Source organism: Oryctolagus cuniculus, chromosome 5 (assembly GCF_051225735.1).
Source record: "Oryctolagus cuniculus isolate XC-2025 breed Fujian yellow rabbit chromosome 5, ASM5122573v1, whole genome shotgun sequence".
In the NCBI taxonomy this organism is placed as follows: Eukaryota; Metazoa; Chordata; class Mammalia; order Lagomorpha; family Leporidae; genus Oryctolagus; species Oryctolagus cuniculus.
Window position 1 is genome coordinate 12,199,435 of NC_142871.1, and position 19,937 is coordinate 12,219,371.

At 40.7% G+C, this 19,937-nt stretch overlaps 1 long non-coding RNA gene across 6 annotated transcripts in view; it reads right to left on the minus strand.

Moving 5' to 3' along the window:
* Window positions 1-19,937, minus strand: part of LOC149126411 (uncharacterized) — a 144,461-nt gene that overhangs the window by 101,541 nt on the left and 22,983 nt on the right. For 4 of the 6 annotated variants that reach the window (XR_016233613.1, XR_016233612.1, XR_016233609.1 and 1 more), the window contains exons 2-3: window positions 4,937-4,978; window positions 3,659-3,789 (exon numbers count right to left, since the gene is read on the minus strand). This is a non-coding gene — a long non-coding RNA (uncharacterized LOC149126411). Of the gene's footprint in view, window positions 1-753; window positions 2,143-3,658; window positions 3,790-4,936; window positions 4,979-19,937 lie in introns of those variants that run through there. The other 2 variants (XR_016233611.1, XR_016233610.1) reach the window with 2 other exon arrangements.

The following is a 19,937-nucleotide window of genomic DNA, read 5'->3' on the forward strand; positions in this document are numbered from 1 at the left end:
GATTCTATTACAGTACTAGCTGGCACACAGGAAGGATATGGACAAATCTAGAAAGTCCACGTCTGAAAGATGTCAGAAGATCAGCATCTAGTAGAAGCACCTTTAAGGAAACAGACTTCTGAAAAAAAGTCTAGAGATGCATATCGGCTTTATTTTTTTATATGCAAAGCCAAATTCAGTGGACCTTCCTTCAATATTTTCCCTTTGAAGATATTTGTCACTGAATAGTGAAAGCAAAATAACAAATTATTCAGCAACACAAAAAAGTATAAAGAGAAGAGAAACAAACAAGAATCACCAGTGGAGGAAGGAGGAGATGGCTTACACGGAATATTCGGCACAGAATGTGCACTATCAAATCCTGTTGTAAAAACAGAGGACTGAGAACAGCAAAGTGAAGTTTCCAGTGTCAGTGGCATTCAGCGAGTGACCCCTGGGCAGGCCATTTCACTCTGTATGTCCGTATCTCCTCATCCATGCAAGGAAAGCTTTGGAATACTATTGTTCCTGGGTTCCACCGAAAAGAAAATATCCTTTTTAAGTTTTAGAAATCAACAATTTAAAATATCTGTCTTTTAGAAATAGTGAAATAATGACTAAGTACTCTTTTGGTAACTTTTTAAATGTTTTCCGCTTTGCAAATATATCTTTTTCTAAAAACAAGTATTTGAATTTTTTCTAAGGAATTATGCATTATTAAAGGTAGGGAAGGTAGGCAGGATTTGAAGTTCTCTGAAGAATGACTACATCCAAGAATTTTAATTTAATTTATTCATTTTCAAACAAGCTGGCAACCTTTTTTTTTTAAATATCTTGAGCTGTTCTATCAGAATACAGTCTACATGTGAATATCATTTGTCAACTGTAGAGCAACACAAAATTTAAATATCACCACCACTATCGTAAGTGCTAGAGGATGTCACATATGCTGCCCTGAATCACAGCAGTCTGGCGTATACCTCTTTATTTTCAGTGACAATCAAATCCAGATGTTAAATTCACACAAGTTTCTAAGCTCAATCATTCCTATGGATGTTCCACCTCCTTTGTATTTAGAAAACTTGGTAGATCCAGATATTATCTAAGATTCTTCAACAGCCTTATTCACATACAGTACTGGTACTGATTTTAACTCAAAAGGCTACCTACTGTCACTCATGTAGCTCTGGATGAATGCGTTTTAATTTGACCCTCAAGAGTCAGTCTAGCCAAATAATAACAATGAAAATGCATGAGAACAGCAATTTCAACCTGGCTATTTCACAGACAAGCTTATTTTATGCATCAATAGCAAATAAATCAAGAAATTGGATGGACTTGCTGAATGTCTTTCACTGCTCTAAGTAAATCCATCTAGCTAGCGTAACAAGCAGTTCTGAAGATTGGAGTGTAAGCAGAGAAGAAATATTGATTGATTGCTTTATTTAGAGTAGAACTGTAATACCACCTATGCAAGGAATTTAGCATATATAGCTAGGCAGTACCATCTTGTTGCTATGAACTTAACTGCAAGATAGATTAGACACTAGTTTCTGGAGTCTGATCTCATAAGGTAAAGCCATCTCTAAGAACCAAATGGCTCTTACTAAGGCATTAGCTTTTGGGAGATGCAAGTGCCCGCCGGCTGGTGCTTTGGATTTCCAAAATGCCCCCCACCTTTTACAGGGTAGCTGAACGTCTGTGGGAGTGTCAAAATCCACATGTAGTAGTGAGTTGTTTTCGATCAACCTTGTAGACATTTTAAAGAGAAAGAATGTCTGCCATTAAGGAACTGAATTCCAAATTTATGCTCCATTTCGGAGGCCTTGATGTTGTTATGTATACATCACAGCAAAGCATTCTCTAGAAAAACCTTCTCTGCCAGCAATTCTTCTTGTTATTGTCGTAATTATTACTTTCCAACTAGTAATAATATACATAAAGCTTCAGCCATACCCTGAGACCTGATAAATGTCTTACTGGGACCAAAGGAATGTAAAAGACTTGAAAGAATAGGAAATTGCTGTATTAGCAACATAACCGCCCTGGCAGGGAATGGTGCGGTGCGTAAGCTCCTGCTGTGTCATCCGCAGTGTTTTCATAGTATGAGCACCATTTTTGAGTGTACATCCTTGGTACAGACGCTCCTCAGCAACTTAAGATCTGGAGGAAGAAATTCAAGGAAGAGACCTTCAGGGCAAGCTAAATCCCCAAAGTTTCAGATACCTACAAATTAATATAGAGCACCATAGCTTTTAAATTCTTCTATATACTAAAATGGGTCCTATCAGAAAAAATAAGCTCAAGTGACTTCTCCAGTCCCTTCAGAGTGAACTGCTTTGACCACAATAGCCAGTAGAAAGAAGCAAAGCAGCACTCAGATGAAGGGTGGCCCTCTGGACTCACTCCCTAGTTCTATGTCATGCCCTGCCTAGCGGTCTGACAGTGCACTCAATCCAAAATGACACTTATGCTACAGATCCCAGGCCTTAAAGAGGGTCATTGGTGACTAGGTCTCTTCAAGCTTATTGTATTGATGTGAAAAAAATTGATGGTCAATTTTATAAGAAAGTTGTGTATTCAAGAGGATCACAGCCCTAACGTGATACAGAACTGTAGAACCACTGATTACATTTGATATGAAAGTCAAGGGAAATATTTCAATACACTTATAAGACAACCATACGAATAGTGGCAGTTTATAACATTAAAAGAAGGATTGCATTTGTTAATTTTAAAGTCTTGGCTTACAAATCTCTGCACCCAGCATCTTTCGTGGACTGAGAGAGGTGACACTGACATTCGATCACCTTTCACTCTGTGAGAACACATCACTGCTGCCGTTTCCAAACACCACAGTTCCTGCACTGGGAAGACGGGGAGCATGTGCTGCTCCTGGTTCTTACAGCTTTCACATAGGCACAGCGATATCAAAGAACAGGAGACCCGTTTCACAGATACTCTGTATCTCCGGGGCATCCCTTACCCAGGGAGACTCTGCCCTTCCGCCAGCCTCTTGTAGGTCTGTCTCCTAACCCAGGGATCTTGTCTGAGTATCATGTGATGACACTTCCACCTCCTTGGGGAGAGGAGCTCTCTGTGGTTCTTCTTCATGTCCTCAACCTCACGCCAGAGCATCTCTCTCTCTCTCTCTCTCAAGTGCACAGAGCACGCAGTTATGAAGCTAAGCTGAATGATGACATGACCAGGCATTTGACTGTTAAACTTCTATCTCTAATGCCTCGTATTCTTTCACATTTTTTCTCATGTGAGGCCCTAAGAAGCATAACAAACCCCTTGGCAATGATGCATCAAATTCTTTTTTATTTCTTTGTGCCAAAAAAGCAAAGTCAAAATGGAAGGCTTGAACAGTAAGATGGTTAGATTCTACCCAGCAATGCCTGAGGACAATCTATGTGCATCTCTGTGAGATGTTGACAGGAGATTTAGTAAAAACAGAGAAATGAGCACAATTACTTTCATTTCTTATACTATAGGATGAAAGCAATTGAATAAATAGCCTTGATGTCAGAATCACCAGGCTCCATACTCGAAATGATTGTGTGAAAAGAGTCTCTAAAATAGATCTGTTTAAGCAGCTTCTTTCCTCAAGTAAACTACAGATTTTGATTTATAAAGTGCAAGTAGCTGGAGAAGTACCTTTGAAAAGGATACTTACACTCTTGAAGGCAGGCATCGTACCGTCTTGGTGGGTTGTTTTTTCTAAAGAAAAGTGTTGTCTCCAACATGTTGGGCTTGAGTGGTGACATAGAAATCCACTTTTCTCCCATCCGTGAGGTGCTTCCTCACCTCCAAGTGAAAAAGAGAAGAGAATTCACTTCTCCTGCATCAAAGAAGCATTAACGAGAAGACTGCACAAAGCTCACCTACTGAGGGTTGTGCTGTAACAACATGAGAAACTGAGCCGGCGCCGCGGCTCAATAGGCTAATCCTCCGCCTTGCGGGCACCGGCACACTGGGTTCTAGTCCCTGTCGGGGCGCCGGATTCTGTCCCGGTTGCCCCTCTTCCAGGCCAGCTCTCTGCTGTGCCTGGGAGTGCAGTGGAGGATGGCCCAAGTGCTTGGGCTCTGCACCCCATGGGAGACCAGGATAAGTATCTGGCTCCTGTCATCAGATCGGCGCGGTGCACCGGCTGCAGCACGCCGGCCGCGCCAGCCATTGGAGGGTAAACCAACAGCAAAGGAAGACCTTTCTCTCTGTCTCTCTCTCACTGTCCACTCTGCCTGTCAAAGGAAAAAAAAAAAAAAAAAAAAAAAACAACAACAACATGAGAAACTGGGAAATCTGTGCGCCTCTCCCAGTGGTCAAGGTGATATTGACTCTGACTCCCATAAACCCAGGAGCCACTCCCCTAGTAGCTTTATCTATGGTTTCAATCCTCTGCCTCAAGTGAGGACACAGTCTCTGTGTTGCTTCTAGATCTCTCTAGCAGTGATTACTCTGTTTTTGTTTCTCTAATTCCCTTCCTTCTCAAAGTCACAGGTTCAGTTTTAAGGCCGAAACAGAAGTGCAAGCTGCTTATATCAAAGGGTGATTTTGAGAATTAGATGATTTTCCAAATTTCACACTTCTATGCTATTTTACATATTTTCCAGTTCCCATAATAGACCAAAAAGCATTTTTATTTTTAGTCATATTGTGTAAATGAGAAAACAATTGGTTTTTAAGTCTACTCTGAAGTTGGCATGATCAAAAATGAAAAATCCCTTTAAGATAATAAAATCGACATACTCTTAACAAAGAATAAATTAATGAGATTATAGACAACTGTTTCTATTTTTTAAGCAGCTACAGCTAAGAAACACACAAATTCAAGTCATGTTGCCTATGACAATTCTTTCATTAGACATAATTAAGGTGTAGACAGTAACATTTAAGACAGAAAAGAGAGAAGTTTCTCCACAGTGGGAACTAACTCCTGAGATAATTTACTCACATACTAAATGGTGCTGAAAACATATCCGGGTATCTTCCACATCTACAGAATAAAGAAAGCATCGTCAAAACTCATACCCATGAAAGATTAACTGCTATGGGAACTGCTACCTGCTATCCACAACTACAAAACTTAGCTGAGACTTAAGAAACAAACTCATTCAGTGATGTGGGTCACCGATCCCTGAAAGAAGAGAGGGAAATGACATAATCTCTACTACTTCCCCAGCTGACTTCTGGGAGGCATCTTTGGGACTCAAAGCAATGGGGTAGGAGACAGAGAGCCTGGAGGTCTCAGGGGGCTGAAGAGCAAGAGTTCAGACTTGGGAGAAACCAGTGTTTAAAATGTGCAGGAGGCCGGTGCCGCAGCTCAATAGGCTAATCCTCCGCCTGTGGTGCCGGCACATCAGGTTCTAGTCTGGAATGGGGCGTGGGATTCTGTCCTGGTCGCTCCTCTTCCAGTCCAGCTCTCTGCTGTGGCCTGGGAGTGCAGTGGAGGATGGCCCAAGTGCCTGGACCCTGCACCCGCATGGGAGACCAGGAGAAGCACCTGGCTCCTGGCTTCAGATCAGCACAGTGCGCCAGCCGCGGTGGCCATTGTGGGATGAACCAACGGAAGGAGGACCTTTCTCTCTGTCTCTCTCTCTCTCTCACTGTCCACTCTACTTGTCAAAAAAAAAAAAAAGCTAAAATGTGCAGGACAGAAATGCTATGGAGATGTGCAGAGCATCCACTCTGATCACTGCCTGAGCACTGACCTGCACGTGCACAGGCTGCATGCTGGGAGCAAACCAGACAGCAGTGAGGCGAGAATTAACCTGAGAGAAAGCAGGAAAGGTAGAAACAAAACATAGTTGGGAAAAACTGATAACAAGAGGATCAGTTTAAACCAAAGACATATTAATAATTATGTTTAATATAAAAGGTCTAAACCTAATTGAGAGGCAGAAATAATCAAAACTCAGTTTTATACTATATCCAAGAAACTCAAATATAACTTTATATATTTAGACTTTAAATATAAGGACTCAGATCAACTAAATATCAAAGAATGAGGATGTCAAAGAATGCAGAAAATACAGCATGAAAAATAATCAAAAGAAAACTGGAGAGCCAGGCATCTGGCCTAGCAGTTTAAATGCTAGTTAAGATGTGTGTGTTCTTTATTGGAGCTAAATTCTACCCCAGCTCTGGCTCCCAATTCCAACTTCCCGCTACAGCAGAGCCTAGGAGGAATCAGCGGATGGCTTAAGTGTTGGATGCCTGCCACCCGCCCACCCACATGGGAGATCTGGACTGAATTCCAGGCCAGGACTTCAGCCTCAGCCCATCCCTAATCACTGCAGGTACTTTAGTAATGAACCACCGGAAGTCAGCACATTCATTTTTCCCTCTCTCTTTCTTTCTCTGATGTGCAAATAAATATATAAATGCAAAGCAAGCAAGCAAGCTCAAGTAGCTACATTAACATCAAACAAAACAAATTTCAGAGCAAGGGATGTTACTAGGGATGATCACAGTCATTGCACAGCAATAAAAGACTCGATCCATTACAATCCTAATAACAGATCTTTAAAATATATGTAACAAAAATTGATAGAAGAGATAGAGATAAATTCAAAATTATAGTTGGATCAATATCTTTATCAATATCTGTATCAATAATCTTTTTTCAATTAATTGAAAAGAAGAGAAAATTCACTAAAATAGCAAAGACCCTGATAACTATGATCAAATAACTTGACCAGACCAAAGAGTACATCTTTTCTCACTGAGAAGAATATTCTTTTCAATTGAATATGGAACTTTCACTAAGAAATACCAGGCATTGAGGACTGTGAAACAAGTCTCAGCAAATTTAGACTGAAATCACCATGAAATAAGTTGTTAAATAATACATTTCTAAATAACCCATGGGTTAAAAAAATCTCAAAGGAAATGAGAAAATATTTTAAATTGAAGAGTAATAATGAAAATACAACATGTCAATATGTGTGAGATGCAACAAAAGCAATGTTTACGGGTAAATTAGTAGCATTACATACTTATATTAGAAATAAAAGAAAATCATACTGATATACAGCTATCGTAAGAATAATGATAAAATATTTTAATGCATACAGACTGGAAAAGGAAAAATGAAGCTGTCTGTATTTGCAGACAACATGGTCACCTATATAGAATGTCCTAAATAATGTAGAAAAATTGCTAGAACTAAAACAAGCATTTAGCAAAGTTAGAAGCCTATATAAATCATCAGTTATATTTCTACACACTAACAATAAATAAGTGGAAATGGATTTGTAAAAGGAAACATAATAATTAACAAATTAAAAAATTAACAAATTTGGGCCAGCGCCGCGACTCACTAGGCTAATCCTCCGCCTTGCAGCGCCGGCACATGGGGTTCTAGTCCTGGTCGGGGCGCTGGATCTGTCCCGGTTGCCCCTCTTCCAGGCCAGCTCTCTGCTGTGGCCAGGGAGTGCAGTGGAGGATGGCCCAAGTGCTTGGGCCCTGCACCCCATGGGAGACCAGGAGAAGCACCTGGCTCCTGCCTTCGGATCAGCGCGGTGCGCCGGCCGCAACGCGCCAGCCGTGGCGGCCATTGGAGGGTGAACCAACGGCAAAGGAAGGAAGACCTTTCTCTCTGTCTCTCTCTCTCACTGTCCACTCTGCTTGTCAAAAAAAAAAAAAAAAAAAAAAAAAAAGACACCATTGGGATGGGCATTCCATATCAGAAGGCTTTGTTTAAATTCCAGCCCTTCCACTTCCAATCCAGCTTCCTTCCTGCTAATGAATCCTGGAAAGCCACAATTGATAGCTCAAGTATTTGAGGCCCTGCCACCCACGTGAGACATGTAGATTGGGTTCCAGGCTCCTGGCTTTAGACTGGCCCAGCCCTGGCTGTTGTGGACAATGGGGGAGTGTGTGGACAATGGGGGAGTGAACTAGTGGATGGAAGCTCTCTCTGTCTTTCCCACACTCTGCCTTTCAAGGAAAGCTTAAAAAGAAAAAAAAAAGCTACAGAAATCAAAACACTGTGATGTACATATAAGGATAGACATTAGAACCATGGAACAGAATAGAATCCCCAAAATGGGGATTTTCAACACAAGCATCAAGGTAATTCAGTACAGAAAAGATATACTTTTCAATTAATGAAACAATTAGGTATCTGTACACAAATAATCTCTTATCTTAGATCATACAGAAAAATGCATCCAGCTTGAATCATAAGAATGTATGGGCTTCTATAAGAAGGCACTTTCCTGTCCTTGGGTTATACAAAGATTTCTCGGGACACAGCACAAACCAAGAAAAACTGATACAGTCAAATCATAATTTTTAACTGCTCTTAAAAATACAGTGCCAAGAAATGCCATTCCTACGTATTTACTCAAGAGAAATAAAGGTACTATCACATAAAAACTTGTATCTGGAGATTCATCGTAGTTTAATTCACAATAGACTCAAATATTTACTTAGATAGTGAATGAATAAGCAAATGGGAAATCCTACTCAGCCCCAAGAAAGAAATGCTCTCTTGATAGAGCCAGCAATATAGATGATTCTTAGGCAAGTCATGCCAGCGTAAGAGACCACTGAGAACTGGGTACCCAACAACAAAGAAAAAACTGCAGGCCAGTGCCGTGGCTCAATAGGCTAATCCTCCACCTAGCGGCGCCAGCACACCGGGTTCTAGTCCCGGTCGGGGCGCCGGATTCTGTCCCAGTTGCCCCTTTTCCAGCCCAGCTCTCTGCTGTGGCCAGGGAGTGCAGTGGAGGATGGCCCAGGTGCTTGGGCCCTGCACCCCATGGGAGACCAGGAGAAGCACCTGGCTCCTGCCTTCGGATCAGCGTGCAGGCCGCGGCGGCCATTGGAGGGTGAACCAACGGCAAAAAGGAAGACCTTTCTCTCTGTCTCTCTCCCTCTCACTGTCCACTCTGCCTGTCAAAAAAAAAAAAAAAAAAAAAAAAAAAAAAAAAAAAACCCTGCAGGGACAGGGACATCAGGGACATCAGTAGTTCCCAGAGGCCATGGCCAAAAGAAAACTGAGTGTGCAGGAGCACAGGCGACTTTCAGTCCTGATCACAAATGCTTTCCATCTCCTCTCCGCTGGGGTGATGCTGACACAACTTTATACATTTGTCAGAACTAACTGAGTTATACATTGAAGATGATTTATTTTATCATGTAATTATACTTTAATAAGGCTTACTTTTTTAAAATATCAGCAGAAAAATATAATAAAACAGGAATATTATCATTTATTTATTAGAACATATTTATTAAAAGAAATTACTCTTGTTCTATTATTGTGTGCCCTGTTGTATGTTTTGTATCTTATCAAACAAGGGAAAAATACAGCAACTTAATACCAATGCTAATATGTGGAAAGACTTTCAAATGCTAGAAAATTATTTTACATTAAGATTAGAGTACCTTGTAGCAAATAATTGGCAGTTTCTTACCGAACTGTTGTATTTTAGAAATACAAAGAAAATACACGGATATTCAGCCTCATTTTCAATTAAGTAGTTTGATATGCCTAAACAAATTTCAGTGCATCTCATTTAAATCATAACTTTAAGGCATTATAATTTTTATAATCAATGTCATTAATTTATATACAGTTATAATAAAAATGCATCAGGATAGTATCATGCTTATACATTTCACTTCTAGACTATTTTGTCAAAATCTGAAAAACAAATTCATTGATTGGAATAGATTTTCCCTACTTGGTTTTCAGATGCATTGTAATCAATCCTGTGGCGTTAAACACATCTCCTCATCAATATGAAAATTAAACTTCAGGGACTGACCTTATAAATAGACCAGAGGAAGGAGAAGGACACTGAGAATAAGTTAACATTTCCAGATAATCAAGCCCAATAAAAATGTAGTATTTAAATGTGCATTGTGCAGAATAAATCAAATTCAAAGGTACATTCCAAGACTTCATACAGCCTATACCCAATAAGTAAAGAGCAATCGGGTAACTCTAAAGCTTTATCTTCCTAACTTGGCACCCCTTAACTGTGCTCATCAGAAGGTGTCAGTACTGACTACACACACACACAACCATGAATGCATCATCAAATTTATTAGGATGATATCAAGTTAAGCCAAATAAAACCACGTTCCTCCTGTAAAAGCTTCTCAAAATCTTTCATATGGTAATCTTCATTGTGATCCTTACTGGAGAAAGGCATATGTTAAAAAGTATATCCCCAAATTAATACACTCTGATTCTTTTACAAAGGATCAGTTAATGGAACTTGTATTTGAAAATCAAACTTTGGGAAAGAGGCTTAAAGGCAATGTTTACTTTTCCAGGGCAACCTATTTGTAAATACCTAAGCATGGTTCTCTAAACCATGTCTCACTTAATCACATATTGAGTGGTTGTTTCATTTATTTTACTTAATAAATGTTAGAAATAAATTATTATTTGTGCTTATTTTATAAGTCTCTTGGAAAGTATTTGTATACATTTGTATATATGCAATTAAATTTCAATAAATAACTAATTATAAAGTGTGTGTAGATAATTTAGCTAATTTTAAATGACTCTAACTTATTCTCCAAACCGAGGCAAAGCTAGTCTGGTTTAGATCAAACAGGCAAACGCATTTATCTACCAGAGTTTCATTTTAAAACAAGGAGCAGTCGTTGGAAGACAATTCTCCATGAGTTTCTTGTACTTACATAAATCCTACGAATAGAGGCATAGCAGCTTTTTCAGCAGATCCCCAGAGGACATCTGTATAGCAAAGTTTTGGAATACATGGGGCACAGGGCTGATTTATCTGCAATTAGGACAATAACTAGAATGCTTCCTTGCAGGCAAAGGCTGGGAAGGTTTGCTAGCAACTCCCTTTGAAAAGTGGTTTCTGAGCTCCCTGTTAAAGCTCAGGCTTTCTCAGTTGTAAGCAAACCCACTGCATGAGGAGTGTCCTCCCCAGTTATGCCCCTGGGTCTTAGGGTGCTACGGAAACACCGTGAACATTAAGTACACACTTCCTGCAGCACCATGAGTAATAACACGCTTTGTCTCTGACGCCGAAGTTTTGTATCTTCTGCAAGCATGGAACTGTGACAGGTAAATTTATTAGCTTGCAAATAGGAGAATATCTCAGGCTCTTTCCAGTTCTTGACGGCTGTAACATTTACACTGAGGTGACATTTTCAAGTAAATATCTCTACGCAGCACAAAAGCTTTGAAGATGTCAGTGGAGGATTGAATGATACAAAATGGGGAAGATGTAAGGAAGCTTAGTCTTCTTGAAAGAACCAAATACAGAGCTCTGGTTCCCAGGGAAGGCCATTGTGAGGCACAATGAAAAAGTGGAAAGAATATGATGGAGGCAGAATTTTAAAGCGCAATGTTTGGTTTCCTGGTCCACCTGTAACCTCTACACAACTTATGGGGCTTACAGATAGAAGAGAAAGAAAGTAAATCAAAGTCTTGGAGAGTTAGGAAAAATATTCTACAAGTCTGCAGAAAAACATTCAGAAAGCTAAAGTCCTTCAATGTGTAAACAATAGTACATATTCATTGTGGGCATCCTGGCAAACGTCAAAATAACATACTGAAAACTTGCAATTACAGAGCAGAGAAAAAATTGGAAAGTTACCTTACAGAGACAAGTTATGGAGAACAACAACACCCCTTACAAATAGGGGTGCCAGAATTAAATAAGATTGCATTACTGGGGGCCAGCGCCATGGCACACAGCAGGTTAAAGCCCTGGCCTGAAGCGCTGGCATCCCATATGGGTGCTGGTTCTAGTCCCAGCTGCTCCACTTCTGAGCCAGCTCTCTGCTATGGCCTGAGAAAGCAGTAGAAGATGGCCCAAGTCGTTGGGCCCCTGCACCCAAGTGGGAGTCCCAGAAGAAGCTCCTGGCTCCTGGCTTTGGATAGACGCAGCTCCAGCCATTGTGGCCATCTGAGGAGTAAACCAGCGGATGGAAGACATCTCTGTCTGTACTTCTCTCTTTAACTCTTCCAAATAAATAAAATAAATCTTTAAAAAAAAATTGTACTACCTACACCCATGCTTAGTACTCAACAGAAGACATTTCTGTATCATTTATTTTTTTCTTTTTGTTTATTTTTTAGGTCAAAACCACCACCACCACCACCACCCCCCACACACACACAAATCTTTGGATAATAAAAACTCCTCCCTTGTTAAACAATACTGTGGTACACAGAAAACTAGCCCCATAAAATGTTTATATTTTAACCCCAAGAAACTTGAAAGATGTTGCAAGATATGGCAAAAAGATATTCTGCAGATGCAACGAAGGTTATAAAACAAAAAATGGAGTGATTATCTTGAATTATCTGGCAATACCTAACCTAATCACATAAGCCCCTAAAATCAGCAATTTAAGAGAACAGTTTTCCAGAGAGAAGCAGGAGAGATGCAAAAGGCATAAGCAGGGGACAAGGGAAGCAGGCGAGGACCCTGCCCCTTGCTGCCGGAGGGATGCATGAGCAGTAACTAGACAGCCACCGGGAATAAAGTCCAGCTCCAACTTGACAGCGAGAACCTGGAGACCTCAGTCCTGTAATGACGGGGAACTGCATTCAGCCAACAGCCTGAGTGAACTTAGAAGTGACTCACCCTGTCTCCAGAAAGAATCAGCCTTATGACGTTCTGAGCAGAATGGCTGGGCCAAACTAGACCTGGACTTCTGACTACAGAACTATAAGGTCATGAGTAGGCATATTTTAAAAGCTAACTTCATGTAACTTGCAATGGTAGAAATAGAAAATTAATGCAAATGCTGCACTCCCTCTATCACCACTGGTAGGCAACGTGTATGAGGCGTCTGTATTTGAGGATTCAAGCAGTGATGACCGAATAAGCAAACCTAGAGATGTTGCCAGTTTTTAATTCAAGTGTCAGTTATTTGCCTACAGACATTTGTCTAGTAAATGAAATAACTTGATGAATAATTGAAACTTTGCTATTTGATACCTTTTCAATTATTCAATGAGAACAGAGAATAACAATATCATTGCCAGAGAGTTTAAATAAATATTTCTCTCCTGAATTTATTTAACTCTTACACTATGACCACAGTGTCAAGGCTATACCAACTGAGAGCGAAGATCGGAGCACTTCCTTTGAATTACTCTTTTAGGCATAAAATAAAAGGTCATCTTGGGTTAGTGGAGAACATAGGTTACTATTTGCATCTTGCCCAGAAAATGACCTAATCCTTTTAAAAGGATCGTTCTTTTTATTTTTAACCAGGGACACTAAGTTATGTTTGAAAATAAAATTTTTTGTCATGTCTAAACAGTGAGATTGAAGTAGTATCATCCGTGCTTTGGGAGAGGATGATATAACTGAAGATTATTTAACTCACACAAGATTATTAAGTACAAGTGATAGGAATGGTAATAGGAACCATCAGGAGATTGGAAGGCTCTGTCTAGAGTACAGTGGGTGACTTGGAATGATCACATTTACTTCATGGGCAGCTCTACACCAGTACTCTGGGGGAGTATTCAGCAACACTAGTCGATTTTTAACTCTTTACATGACTTCTCATAGCCTTTCATTTAATTAAGATTTAGCACTAGCAGTTACAGCCTTCCAAATGTTAATATTGTGGAAGCAGAAGATTCTGCCATTTTTAACCTTTGGCATTATCATCAATACCACCACCAATAAAAATCTTAGCTGGAAAAAAGGTGTTGGTATCTCCCTAGGAAGGGCCCACTACCATGAGGAACCTGGAGCCCCTAAGAGAGAATTTTCATTCTGGTAGCAACCGTGCTAGCTGATAGCACTCCAGAAAAGGAACTCCAGAGAAATGTAGAGGAAGAAAGTATTTTCTTACTGAGTCAAGGGGTTTTTAAAATAGCACCAGGGCATGAGGAAAAGGCAAAGCCAGAGGGGAGCTTCGGGTCTAAATGTCATGTAATCCTTCCTCCTATTTGCAAGGACAACATGAAAAGCATCTTGAATGGATAAAGATCTTTTCCTATCTGAAAGTTTTTCCAGAAAGGGCATTTCACAGTGTCCTATGGCAACTAAGATCAGTACAGCATTTTCAGAATATTTCTTTCTATATATAATCCATCTAATAAAAATTGCTTCTTAAATCATTCCATAAAATCATTAAGTTATTCAATAAATATTTACTTAGTTCCCAACAATGGTCTCATTCTTTGTTTGAACAGCTTTATGTGGATATGATTCTGCTTTAATTTAGGGAATTTAAGATGAAGAGCACTCCTTCCATGATTCAGAAAAAAATGAGATTTTATTTTGGGGTGCAGAAGGGGGAACCCTGGAGACCATATGTACACAGGCAGGTCAGGGAGCACATGGAGAGAGGGTGAGGGAATTGAGTCCAATGCCTGTATTTGGTCCAGGGGATTATCCACACAGGTTTACTGGAGGGAGCTTTCATGGTGCCTTATGGCCAGTGAGCCCCAGCTCCAGGAGGTCACGAGTGGCTGAGACGGCATAGCTGAGGCTGGTCTGCACAGGCAGTGCAGCCTGGGTCAATCAAGCAGGCTGCAGGGTGTTCCAGAGGCACCTGGTCATCAGGAGAAGCTAAATAGGGCAGAAATCTGAATCAACCAACTGGAAACCGGAAACTAGCAAGGGTAGCAGAGCGCTGCTTCCGGTATGAGAAAGCTCAGTATAGTTAAAATGGATGCTATATACAGTTCCACACATCAAAAACTCACCTACTTAAAATACACAAGGCAGTAGCTTTGATATATTTGCCTAGTCGGACAATCACTACCCAAACCTGTTTAGAACAATTCCCTCACTCCAAAAAGAAACCCTCTACCCACTATCCTCTGTTCTTCCCTCCTCTATCTCCTGACAACCATTGGTCCTCTGTCTCTATAATTTATTTTTGTATTACGAACCACACAGATATGGTCTTTCATAACTTGACTTTTTTACATTAAGCATGATCCTTTCAAGGTTCATCCATGTTGTGATAAATGTCAGCATGTCATTAGTTTTGATGGCTGAATAATATTCCATTATATGGATATACCACATTTGGTTTATCCATTGCTCAGCTGATGGACACTTGGCTTGTTTTCACTTTTTTTGGCTATTATAAAAATGTTGATATTATTACTCATATGCAAGCTTTTTGTGTATGTATATTTTCATTTCTCTTGGCTAGATGCCTATGAGTGGAATGATGGATTATATGCTATGGTTAACATTTTGAGGGGTTGCCAAAGTAGTTGTCTTCCAAAGTAGCTTCACAATTTTACATTCCATTTAGCAGTGTCTTAATCATCCTCACCACACTTGCTATCATCTATCTTTTTTAATATAGCCATCCTAGTATGAAGTGACTTCTCACTATGGTTTTAATTTTTCTCAATAATTATGTTGATTGTCTTTCCATATATTTATAGCTATTTATAGAAATTCTGAGAAATGTCCAAACACTTTCTCCATCTATTAATTAGCTCATCTATTATTGAATTTTAATCATTTTTATATATGCTAGAAATGAACAAAATATCCAGTACATAATTTGGAAATGCCTTCTCCACTCTGTTGCTTATATTTTTACCTTCATGATGGTATAATTTTCAGCAGAAACATTTTTAATGTGGGTAAAGTATAATTAATCTACATGTTATCTTTTGCATTTGTGTTTTTGGTGTATTAGCTAAGCAATCACTGCCTAATCTGAAGTCATGCAGATTTACTTCTCTGTTTTCTTCTGAGAGCTTTACAGTTTGAGCTCTTACATTTAAGTCTGATACACTTTCGCATTATGTTTCTGCATATGGAAAGGGTTTAACTTCAGTCTTTAGTATTTTGACATCTAGCTATCTCAGCATCATTTGTTGAACAGAATATTATTTTCCACCCCTACCCCGATTGAATTGTTTTAGTGTACTTATAAAAAATTCAATTCACAGGGCCAGCATTGTGTCTCTGCCTGTGACACCAGCATTCCATATGGTCGCTGGTTCGAGATTCAGCTGCTCCACTTCTGATCCAGCTCCCTGCTGATGTGCCTGGGAAAGCAGTGGAAGATGGTCCAAGTGCTTGAGCCCCTGCACCTGGGAGACTTGGAAGAAGCTCCAGACTCCTGGCTTCAGCCTGGCACAGCCCAGGCCGCTGTTGTGATTTGGGAAGTGAGACAGTGGATGGAGACCTCTCTCTCTCTCTCTCTCTCTCTCTGTGTGTGTGTTTCTCCTCCTCTCTCTGTAACTCGTAAAAAAAAAGATTTACTTATTTATTTGAAACTCAAGAGTTATAAAGAGAGGAGGTGAGGCAGAGAGGAGGAGAGAGATAAGTCTCCATCCGCTGGTTCACTCTCCAATTGGCCATAACAGCCAGAGCTGCGCCAATCCAAAGCCAGGAGCAAGGAGCTTCTTTGAGGTCTTCCATAAGAGCGCAGGGGCTCAAAGACTTGGGGCATCTTCTACCGCTTTTCCCAGGCCATAGCAGACAGCTGGATCGGAAATGGAGCACCTGGGACTGGAACAGGCTCCCATATGGGATGCCGGCACTGCAGACGGTGGCTTTACCGGCTACATCATAGCGCTGGCCCCTATAACTTTTTCAATAAATAAAATCTTTTAAAAAAACAAATCACCATAAATGTGTGGGTTTATTTCTAGACTCTTATTCTCATCCTACTGAGCAATATGATTATCTTTTTGTCAACATGACACTGTCTTGGTTACTACAACATGCAGAAGTTTTGAAATTGGGAATATGTACTGCTAGCATTTTTTTCTTTTTCAAAACAAACTTGACTATTCTGGGTTCCTTGAGATCCCAAATGGATTTTATAATCACTTTATCCTAATTCTACAAAAAAATTGTAGCTAGGAGTTTGACAGGAATTGTGCTGAACCGCTAAATCAGTTTGAGGGCTGCTGCTACTGTCATTTCAACAATATTAACTCTTCTGATCTAAGAACATGCAATGGTTTTGTCCATTCATTTAAATCTTCTTTAATTTGTTTCCATCAGGTTTTATACTTTTCAGTATACAACTTTGCATTTCTTTTCTTGTCTTACTTTAATTGTCCTAAACATTTAAAGCTACTTATGATCTCATCTAGTAATCATTTAAATGCTCAGTTCCATGGATTTGCTGCCACTATGCCTACTCAGACATTTTGAACTGCTATGAATGAAGAGTTCTTTAAGTACATAAATTCTTTCTTCTATTGACTTTGATCTCTCACAGTACCCAGTTAAAGTGTAACACACACTGCAGAAAGCCAGTTTGTAAGTTCTGAACAAATAAGTGTTAATGCTATTGTGGATTATGGTCTCTAGTTGGTGAACATGGGAATTAGGACAATATGCCAATGGCTACTGGTCAAAGTCATCCCAGGAGTAGTTGATGAAGACTTAACATATGCAGTCCCTCACTTACAAATGACCTTTAGTTATATACCTAATTCTATAATTCATGAATTTATTTACTCCCACCAGAATCTCAAATGCCCAAGAAGGTAAGTGCTTAGACACAAGGAAGTTCTGTTAGTCAACAATAGTGGCCAGCCAGCAAATTGTTTGCTGTAGGGATTAGGTAGCAAATTGTAGGCTTGGCAGGCTATCTGGCCTCTGCTGTAACAACTCAACTCTGCCATCACAGCACAAAAGCCACCACAGAAAATAAACGAGTGTGGATGTGTTCCAATTCAACATTTTAAAATAAAAATGGACAGCAGATCGCAGCTGACCAACATGCCATAGAGACAACCCCTATCTGTTGAGATGTACCAAGCACATAATGCTGCCCTCTGAGACCTAGGGAACTAGACACCTTGGGCAGAGGTGATATTTCAAAGGTAATTTTTTTCCATTATTACAGCTAGAAGATCAGAAACACATCTCCTCCCAACAATTCAGCTTACCAAGAGGTAGCAGAATCTGCCAACTCTCTACCTTTGATTTGATTCCTTCCTGAGGTGGGAGAGACACAAGAAAGCAGAGTGGGGTTTAGGCAGCCCGAGAGTGAGGAGATGCAGCAGCCCAAGCCTTCAGAATTACTCTACTCAAACTGCCACCACAAAGCTGCACAGACAGCGTGACTTAAACAATCCAAATTTACTTTCTCACAACTCTGGAGGCTAGAAGCCTAAGCCAGCTGTCACCAGTTTTGGCTTTCGCCAAGATCTCTCTTCCTGGCTTGTAGACAGCTGATCTCTGTATATGTCTGTGTCCAAACATCCTCCTAATACAGACATCGATTGCATTAGATTTGGGCCCATCCTAATGACGTCCTTTTAACTTAATGACCTCAGAGCCATGGCTGCGATGTAGTGGGTAAAGCTGCCGCCTGTGGTTTCGTATCCCATTCTAGTCCTGGCTGCTCCACTTTCCATCCAATTCTCTGCTCTGGCCTGGGAAAGCGATAGAAGATGGCCCAAGTCTTTGGGCCCATGCACCCATGTGGGAGACCCGGAAGAAGCTCCTGGCTCTTGGTTTTGGATTGGCCCAGCTCCAGCTGTTGCAACTATTTCGGGAGTGAACCAGCAGATGGAAGATAATCTCTCTGCCTCATTGTACCTGTGCCTTTCGAATAAATATTTAACTTAATGACATTTTTAAAGTCCCTAATTCCAAAGATAGTCACATTCTATCTGAGTATTAGGACTTCAACACATGAATTTGGACAAAGGTACACAATTCAGCCTATAATACTTTTTCTCAGAAAAAAGGAAGACTTAAATAAAAGACTGGCTTTGTATCACTGTTTTGAAGTCTAATACAAATATTCTCTTTAAGACTTCATTGATATTATTCATAATTTCTCCTCCTAAGCCTTCAGGATTTTTTTTAAAGATTTATTTATTTATTTGAAAGGCAGCATTACAGAGAGGCAGAGACAGATGGACAGGAAGGGTGAGAGGGAGAGAGGGGAAGAGAGGGAAAGGAAAGGAGTTCTTCTATCTGCTGGTTCACTCCTCAAATGGCCGCAAGGGCTGAAGCTGGGCCGACCTGAAGCCAGGAGACTCCTCTGGGTCTCCCAAGCGGGTGTAGGGGCCCAAGGACATGGGCCATCTTCTAGTGCTTTCCCAGGCCACAGCAGAGAGCTGCACTGGAAGTGGAGCAGCCGGGACCTGAACTGGCGCACATATGGGATGCCGGCGCTGCAGGCAGTGGCTTTACCTGCTGTGCCACAGCGCCGTCCCCTCAGAATATTTTTTTTTTACCTTTGGGGAGGCATTTGCATGGTATAACCTGTCCCACTATACCATCTTCCTACCTGACTATAATAATTACCTACTCCAGAGCCTAGTAGTGTTCAATCAATTCTCTCTAGTAGTAGAGCCCAGTAGTGTTCAATCAATTCTTATCCAGTAGCATCAGACATAAACAAGTAACCCAAGTTGCCCACTTTCCTTCCTATGAATGGATCTGGATTTCTCCCCACCCTAGTCTACTAAAGAGTGGATGCAACTGCCCAGATCTCACCTGACTTCTGTAGCCTATAAGGCATCCACACAGCTTTCTGAAGATGTTCATAGGCTTAAAGTACAATGTAGGCCGGCGCTGCGGCTCACTAGGCTAATCCTCCGCCTTGTGGCGCCAGCACACCGGGTTCTAGTCCCGGTTGGGGCACCGGATTCTGTCCCGGTTGCCCCTCTTCCAGGCCAGCTCTCTGCTGTGGCCAGGGAGTGCAGTGGAGGATGGCCCAAGTACTTGGGCCCTGCACCCCATGGGAGACCAGGAGAAGCACTTGGCTCCTGCCATCGGATCAGTGTGGTGCGCCGGCTGCAACGTGCCAGCCGTGGAGGCCATTGGAGGGTGAACCAACGGCAAAAGGAAGACCTTTCTGTCTCTCTCTCTCACTGTCCACTCTGCCTGTCAAAAAAAAAAAAAAAGTACAATGTAGTAAACATCCTTTCCCTCTTCCAACACTTAGATCTCAGAACAGACAGAGCCACACAAGGAGAAGTTACTTAAGAGAGGACTTAAAGAAATACTTAAACATAAATTTACTTTTTAAAT